The sequence below is a fragment of the Canis lupus genome, chromosome 15 (assembly GCF_048164855.1).
Source record: "Canis lupus baileyi chromosome 15, mCanLup2.hap1, whole genome shotgun sequence".
Lineage (NCBI taxonomy): Eukaryota > Metazoa > Chordata > Mammalia > Carnivora > Canidae > Canis > Canis lupus.
In genome coordinates this window covers 11,297,652-11,307,082 of record NC_132852.1, presented here as the reverse complement: position 1 = coordinate 11,307,082, position 9,431 = coordinate 11,297,652, and the positions used below count along the sequence as shown (strand labels likewise).

Below are 9,431 nucleotides of genomic sequence, written 5' to 3'. Positions count from 1 at the left end.
TCCCAAAGAGGCTTTAGAGTAATTGTAATATGTTACACAATTTAGCATACCTTGCATAAAGACATGATGATGATACCAGAAAAAAATGGACAATATAAGTAAACGCCAAATGGAAAATGCTAGAAAAGAAAAATCATAATATCAGAAATTAAGAATGCCTTCCACAAAAATAACTGCAACATTGAAGATGAGTCAACAGTAGTCATTGAATCTAATGGACAAAGAGAAGAAACAGAATGGGAAAAAATGAACAGAACAACCAAGAGCCAAGGAACAATATCAAATGGTCTAGTATCCATGTCAGTCCCAGGAGTAGAAAGAGTGAGTAAGGGAGAAGAAATAGTAAGAGGGAAAATGACATAAACTGCCCCCAAAGTAACAAAAGATAGCAAATCACAGATTCAAAAGACTCAAAGAGTCCCAAGGAAAATCAGGACCAGTATGTGTAATGCATGCATAGATATACTCTTAGAAACACCAAAAAGTAACTGAAAATGTTGAACATGCTCAGAGAAAACAAACACATATACAGGAGAACAAAGAAAATCAAGCAGTCTCAGTATTTCCATGGATATGTACTCAACAGAAGTTCAATGTTAAGAAAACAGTTCAGAGACAAAAAATTACAAATTGCATGGTTCTATTTATATAAAGCTCACAAATAAGCAGAATAATCCATGGTGATAGAAGTAAAAATATGATTTCTTTAAAGGCATTGACTTGTAGTGAGCACAAGTGAGCCCTCAGGAACACAGGAAAAATTCTATATCTTGATTTTGTATTTGAATTTTCCTGCTGTCTTTGTAAATTTGGCTGTCTATTTTTGTTTGATTTGTAGATGTTCTTTTATTTTTTTTGTATGGTGGTCTTTCATATTTATTGAAAATACTGCAACTAAGCTTTTCATTCTCTTAAAGATTTCTTTCAATGAGCAGAGAGTCTTAATCTTGAGGCAGTTCTCTCCGTTTATCATATTAAATTTCATTGAGTTTACACTTACAATTTGTATATAAGTAGCTCATAATTGAGTAAGAATTGAATTAACGTTACAGAAAAAAGAAAAAAAAATCAAGATCTTAATAGAAAGGAAATTAAAACCTAAGAAAAATTAATATACACTTTAAAATCCTAATTACATTCTCACCAGAGTCTGTTGTAATTTGACAAAATAAACTTCTGAGTTTATGGGGAAGAATAAATACTTAGTATTAACAATGTAATTGATGCAAATGGAAGGCTGGTGAGCAGAGATCTACCTTATGACATATTAAAAATAAAATCATTGAGTCAGTATTAGCATAGACTTAAGAAAGGTAAGGGGAAGAATAGAGTCCAGAAATAGTTCCAGAATATATAAATTTTTGATATAAGAAAAGGAAGACAGTGACATTCAACAGGAAAACACTGTCTAATTTAAAATATATGGCTGGCAGAAAGGACTGTTTAAAAAAAAATTGCATGGAACTCCACATGGCATTATGCACAAAACATATTCCAGATTAATTAAAGATTACAATGTAAAAATAAAATTTAAAAAGTTGCAAGGTCTTAGGAGACCATAGAAATAATCTAGAAATCAGGGAATTTTTTAAAGCATGACAGGAAAATCACTGACCAGAAAAAAAAAGAAATATTTGTTATACAAAATGTAAAATTATAGGACAAAATACACTATAACCAAAAGACAACATAGATTAGAAAAAATATTGGAAATACATATAATTTGCATATCTTACAGTATTTATGTTATCTCTGATATTCCTTAGGGCTACCCTATTTCATGATCCCAGTGTATATAAATGGCATTGTGGTTTACTTAAACCCCTGGAGACTATAATGTGAATGGAAGCATCAATGTGAATGGTTAAGATCTCAGGAGTTGTTCCTAATGGCAGTCATCAGAAAGATTTCCTACCATCCCCCCTTTTTTTAGATTTTATTTAAATTCAAGTTAATTAAAATATAGTATATTAGTTTCAGGGTTAGAATTTAGTGATTCATCAGTTGCATATAACACCCAGTTCTCCTCCCATCACATGCCCTCCTTAATGCCCATCACCCAGTTACCCCATCCCTACCCCCATCCCCTCCACCAACCCTCAGTTTGTTCCTACCTGATCTTCTGTAAAAGAAAACCTAATAGAAAGGTTTGCACAATGTCTTCAATAGACAACTTACAGAAGAGACACTAAACAACATAATAAACTAAACAACATAATAAACCAAACAGCCACTAAAAACATAAATATATGACGGGTTTTGCTGGTAGGAATTGGAGAATTAATTGCAAATTTTAATTATACATTAAAAGAATAATGGATAACTCCACAAATTATGAAAAATAAAATATTAATATTAGTGTTGGCACCAATAGGGAAAACAGTTAAATATATACAAGGATACATAACCAGTATAAATGTAAATTTATATAGCCTTTAAAAAAAATCTAGCAATGATCATTTATATTAAACACAAATACTTCTGTGCCAGTAGTAAAACCACAGGAAATCTACAGATTTAGGTACAATTATTCATTTGTATGGTAAAGTTTTGAGGGGAAGGATCTCTAAAATGAATGCTATGATAAATCTCATTGTAATCAGAACAAATCTGCCTTTGAACTAAAAAGTAGTAGATAAAATTATAGCTGATAAAATTGTGGTACATCCACACCATGCAAAATTTGAGGCAGGTGCAAGGAGTTAAATGTGTACCAGTTGCCTTGAGGAGATTTCATAATATAATTTTAAGTCAGAAAATCAAGGTTTGGTAACATGCATATGACATGAGCCCAGTTTCATGAACAGGGAAGGAAAATACCAATATAAAAATTTTACTTGACTTGTGAATGGACAATGAGAGCATGTGGATTAGTGGAAAGAGCAAGCGAAAACCAAAAAACAGTAGAACTAAAAAAAAAAAAAAAGACAACACCCAACTACAATACAAATACTACCACAGAAAGTAATTCAGCCTAGAATAAATAATCATATTTATGTCAACATAGTATATAGATGTGTGAGTATATACGTGTGGGTATATATATTTCTTTGTCTATCTGTCTTGTGAAAAGTTATTGCTGATCTTTGGTAATTGAGAATTTCAAGTGATTTTGACTTTCCTCTTACATTCTGCTATACTGCTTGAAGTATTTACAATAAGCATGAATTATTTATATAATCAGAAGGAAAAAAGGCAACCTTTTTTTATTCAATAGGGAAAATGTGTAGCCCATGTGTAATATGTAAATTTATGACTCAGATTAAGTAAATCATTACAATCCCCCACCCCTACGATTTGTCAGATTCAGAGGGCTTCGTGCATAGGTAATTTTCTGTCTCCAACTACGTGGCTGTCTTTCTGCTTAAAAGGCTTGTTATCACAGCAATTCCCTCTGACAGACCTTGGAGCCGCTGCCCACTTGACTAGCAGGTTCCACACCACATGTAATAAATGATGCTGCTCTGCGAGCCTTCTGCTCCTGCAGTTGCTACTCTCCGTGGTTTCGCCGAATGCGTTTGCTCTTCTCAGTGACCTCCAGTTCTCTCTTCCCCCTTCACGTAGTGAACAAGTCATTATTCATTAAGTAGTTCTGTACAATACCGTGTGTGGTAACTCTGAAAATGTTCTGTTATCTGTGCTGCAAAATGATAGCTACTAGCCACAGGTGGCTAGGGAGCATGTGAGATGTGGCTGGTGCAAAGGACTGGCTTTTAAGATCTTATCTAATTTGGACTTATTTAAATAGTCACATGTGGCCAATGGACACCCATATTGGGCAATGCACCTCTAGAGCGATTTAGTGCCCCTGGGTGAAGGACAACACTCCTTCCTTTATGCCATACCTTTCACTCGCCGTCAATGCCCAGGCCTTGCAGGTGTGGCTGTGCGAGGTGGCCACCAACTGGCTCCAGTCATTCAGATTGCTCTCAAGTCTTTACTTCACTCATGATTGTTTGTTTGCACACACCTTATCCTTGGACACACCTTATCCTTGTCTCCAATCAGGACTCTGCTATGTTATTCTTAGCACGTAGGGAAGGGTGTTTATAGCGAGTCATGGCTGTGGGTTGGATATGGATTTCCTTTCACAGGGATTCTGGACTCCAACAGCTCAAAGGCTATGACTGGGCATCATTTTTAATGTCAGTGAATATTTATGACAATTGCAAGAACAAATTCCTAAACATTTCTTGAAGGGGGCTGGTCTGCTAGGAGCACATTAGGAGGTGGCATGGCCTAATTCTCCCTGTGAGCCCCTTAGAGCTTCATCTCTGAGCCATGCAAAACTGTGCATACAGAAACACCTCACAGTTAGGGATGCTTCCACGTACCTCTATGGAGCTGGGAAATTTAAACACTTTTTTTTTCTGGCAGTTGCCACAACAAATACCAGAGGCACCATTAATCCTGCAGGGATTGGGTATCTAGGAAGGGCCACCATGGCACTGGCTTAATGTTCATTTTCTCTGACCCAATCCTGTCACTTTCCAGAAGGCAGGCTAGATCCATATGCAGGGTCAGGATTTGCTTCCTCCTTTGCCTTACCAAAATTCAGTCATTTAATTTATTTTATTATCTGTTTGGACGCCCAGCAGCTACTTCTTTTAGACCCTCAAAACACATGTTGTATACTCCTTTCTGAATGATGGGAGTCTATGCATATCGCATACTGTTGAGTGGGAAGACACTGGAGCCAGCTAGCCTGAGCCTGGCTTCTCCAGCCTGTTATTCTGTGTATTGAGTACATTTTTAATCTCTGTCTCTCTGTTCTTATCTTTAAATGAGGAATAATAGTAGTATATGGATTTCATAGGGCTATTGAAAGGGTGAGATAAATTAATATATAAAGCCCTGATAACAATGTCTGGCAATATTACTGATCCTATTAGTTGCAACATTAATTCTCATTATTTCTTGTTCAATTCCTAAAGGTGAATAGGCTTATAACGTTCAGGAAGGAAGCCATGTTGTCCAGAGATTTTCCTTATATGGGCAACCATACATCTTTCATTGTTGGCAAGAAAAATATGCCTATGCACACATCTTCTTAAGGTTAATAACTAAAATAACTTTCATAAATAAAATGCAATTTTTCCATTTCCTATTTAAGATGGAGAATATTAAAGCTGAAGATACGCTTTCATTCAAATATTTACTCTTTGATGATAAAATTAGCTCCATGCCCAAATTTCACAAGTATTATATTGAGAAATGAATGATCTTAAATTTTTCCCATAGCAGAGACATTCTGTTTTGTAGGATTAAATATATACAGGGACAGGGCAAGGGTGTGGAAACTATAACCCATGCCCGTTTTGATGTCTGACATAAAATTATTTCAAAACCCCTTTGCCATGAAAATTACCCTTTTGACTATTGTTGAGTCTCTATATACATTGAGATATATAAAATATGGCTAACGGATACATGAAAGAATTCTGCTATTGAAAAATGTATGGTTCTAAAACGTTTGAAAATTATGTGACCTGATGATTTCCAAGCTTTGTCTGGTAAAGGTTATCTACAAAGCAGAGATATGGGAATTTTCTCAGTCTTGTTACCAGTGACAGACCCACAGAAATGGCGTGCTAGAAAAGAAAGTCAAGATCTGACTGGATTCAAAGTTTGGAGGGAAATATTTATTCAATTGGCCTAAAAAGCTATATGGTCAATGCAGAGGCAAAAAAGAAAAAAAAAAAAAAAAAGAAAGAAAGAAAGAGAAAAGAAATGAGGATTGGCAGGAGGAAAGATGTGAAAAAGCCAAGAACAAGCCTATTATGAGTGGTTCTGGAACTAACTTCATGATCCATGAAGTCCTCTTTTTCTGTGCTACCGTACTTCCAGAGGTTTCAAATGTCTTCATCATTGGACTTATCTCTACTTCTTTACTCATTAACTTCCATATGGGCCAAATCTTTGTTTACTGGCTGGACAGGAGTTGTAGATATGCTTAAGAAGAGCCTTTATTAATGAACTAAAAACTCATCTTTAGATAAGGTTCTAAAGATTATGATAGTGGTCATGATAGAGAGAGAGGCTGGAATGTAGGCATCTTTTAACTATGGGATAGAATGGTTGATTATAAAGTCATCTCTTGAGTATCTCTTGGGCTGAAAGTACTAGTAGACAAAGGTAAAATTTCTTTCAAATGAACACTTGGGTAAACGTGCTTATAGGATAATTTTTTAGGTGAACAGCACAGCAATTTCACAGGGTAGAGATTTAGCATGTTATTTTTTCTTCAAATCAATTGTTCACACATTTCTCTTGCAACCAGTCTTAGGTGGCTGGTAATATTGAGGTTCATTGAGCATAGACGTACCTTAATTAGGACCTTATAGGACTTAAGTGGATTAGGAGTATATAGAATGAAATGATAGTGTTGAATACAGCTTATTTTTCAGAATAATTGAAAAAAGTAGAACCAAAATATTTAGGAATAAAGTATGTCCACATAGGGTGGCCAATCATCCCAGGTTGTCCAAAACTGAAGGTATTTTCAGGATACAGGATACTGTTTTAAAACTGGGAATATCTTGGGCAAACCAAGAGAAGTTGGTTATTCTAATCAAGCATCTAATAGCACAGTATTATCGTTGTGGCCACCATACCTAGAATGGCTTCATGGCTCAAGAATGGCCAAAGATCCAAAATAGGATCAAGTAGGTGATCCTCTAGAGACATTCAATAAATGGAATTTGGCTTTTTCTGTTTTCTGGACAGCTCTGTTTAAAAATATGTATTTTTTTTCTGTATTTGTATCTAATTGATATCCCTGGTAACCTAAATTAGTTTTCTGAAAATCTCCTTCCTGAGAACTAAATATAAAAATAGCAGAAGTTCAATGTAAACCATCTTCTGGTCTTTTGAGGTAGGAATTCTCATGACAGCCTAATATAGGCTGTGTCTGTTAGAATTAGTTTTCACTATCTTGGAAAAACGTTTGCTGAGGTGATGTCCTATCAATAGAAGACATCTTCCAAATTTCCAAGTGTTGGTCTGTAGAAAACATCTGAGTACCTTACAAATCTTGAAGCAGTCAGAATTCTCCAGAGTAGATGAAGAGGCATAAAATGAATATACACTAAGAAGGTTCTACTTCTATCAAGGGACTTAGATGCTTTTAGCCTCTATAATTAAAAGGAGGGAAGTTGGCTATGCAGAGGCAAGTAAAGTGAGACATAGTACCTATGCTGTGAATGTCTACTCCCATTGCTGAGAATGCACAGAAGACTCTTTTCCATTCTAAAAGTCTTGTTCAACCATGTGCACTGCCCATCCCTGTAATAAGGAAGGCTGTTGAAAAAAAAAAAAAACCACATGTTACAATGCATTTTTCCACCTTCTTAGAGTGTTGGACTGATCCCACAAAGATCTAGCCAATACCAGGTAAATTTTAGCCAAAAAAAAAAAAAAATTAAAAAGACCAAATGAAATACCTAGAAAAGAAAATCAGCAGAAACTAAAAGTTCTGTGATCCTGCCAGAAATAGTGAAATGCTTAATTTGTGCTCTCTGCTTGAACTGTACATTCAGACCCCGGAAAACTCCGTTAGGAACATCTTATATGCAAAGAGAGATGATTAGGGACTTTCCCTTCACTTTTCCTTTTTTTCCTTCCTTTCTGAAATATTATTTGAATGAGTCATTTCCAGGTAGAAATACAACATTTCATAAGAATGTAAAAGTGAGAATAGTTGGATAGAATCAAACTCCAGTAGATTTGCAGGCATAGGGTAAAATGTTTTGATAAATTTTAGAAAGTTTCTGTATTCCCTATGAATAAGTAGCTGGAGATCACCTGCTGACAGTGATGGGAGCAGAAGGAGTGTTTGATTTTGGATAAGTGGGCAATGTATGATATATTCAGTGTGTATAATATAATGCAATTTTATCAAATAAATATTGGACATTATCCCATTTGAATATTATAGTGATGGTGAGTACTCTCTAATTCATAGCAGTACCAACTTGCTAAATCAGATAAATTTCTCTAGCTATACCCAGCTGCTGCCCAGAAGGAAAACAAGTCAGAAGAGCAAGAAAAAAAAATAGACCTTATAATTCAATTCAGAAAGCTAAAGAAGTAAAGGCAGGAGAGGAAAACTAACAGGGGAAAATAAACATATCAAGATGGTTACAACTATTAGTTGAGATTAGTTGGCCAGATGAGCTAGAAAAACAAAAAAACACAATACTTAAATTACTGATTTGGGATATAGAATATTCGTTCCATTTGTGTACTGGGAAAAGGAACATTTAGGTTCTGAAATTAAGAACACGGGGAGATTTGTTTATGATGTTCTATAAAGCAGAAGAAAGAGGTTCCGGAGGAGATAGGAAAAGAAAAATAAAGTCAGGATGGAGGACGTAATGGAGGATTACACAATGATACGCTCCTAAAGAATAGATTAAAGAATCAGAGAATGACCACTGGGTCCTATACAACTAGGAAGCATATAGCTAGAGACAAGGCAGGAGAAACGCAATACCAATGACGCTGTTAGGATTACTGTCCACCATCCAAACATCTGATGCCAGCAACTGGAAGCTAAAAATTATCTGCCATGGTTGCCTTGAATAACTGGGCGCCTCTGTGACACTGGTCACTCTGTAGATGAAACCATGCGCATCAGGTTGCTGACTTCCCTAAATAAGACCAATGAAGCCATACATGTGCAGAGGAACATGAGGCACTGCAGAATTTCATGTTTCAGCTTTACGACCCCCATAGGAAGTCATATAAGGTTAGAATGTGTCCTGAACAAGGGGATCTACTATACCTGTCCCAAGGTATTCAGATTTGAGTATTAATTGTTGGCATAAGAAATGAGGATCATGATGAACTTAAACTAGCCAAATGGAGAGAAGTCCTTGCTTCTTTTACTTCCTTAACTTTTCTGTATTGTTAGCCAGATAACATCTCCCAAGATTCAGTACGTACTCATTTTTTGATTCTTTCAACTTTACACATTGCCAGTGTGAGAGACAGCAGGCTCTGCTTGTCCACCTGATGTGGGCCTCCTTTCTTTCACTTTTTTCAGGTTGGGCATGAGGAAGTCTACTAATCAACTTGCACAGGAATGGATCATAAATCTAAATATAAGAGACAAAACTATACAAAGTTTAAAAAGAAACTATAGGAGTGAGCCTTTATGACCTTAGGTCAAGCTCTTGTTTCTCCACTATGACATAAAGTTCTAAGCTACAGGGGCACCTGGGTGGCTCAATGGTTGAGCCTCTGCTTTTGGCTCAGGTTGTGATCTTGGGGTCCTGGGATCAAGTCCTGCATCAAGCTCCCTGAGAAGAGCCTGCTTTTCCCTCAGCCTATGTCTCTGCCTCTCTCTGTGTGTCTCTCATGAATAAATAAATAAAATCTTTTAAAAAATTGTAAGTTACAATAGAAAAAGATAGATATATCAGACATCA

General features: G+C 35.9%; 1 long non-coding RNA gene across 1 annotated transcript; it reads right to left on the bottom strand.

Annotated features, from left to right (window-relative positions):
• Positions 1-3,249: 3,249 nt before the first annotated feature.
• LOC140605467 (uncharacterized) lies at positions 3,250-9,086 on the bottom strand. Its single transcript, XR_012008116.1, has 3 exons — positions 8,947-9,086; positions 7,192-7,299; positions 3,250-3,554 (listed from the first exon to the last, which is right to left on the bottom strand). It is a non-coding gene; the product is annotated as an uncharacterized lncRNA (long non-coding RNA).
• Positions 9,087-9,431: the final 345 nt, after the last annotated feature.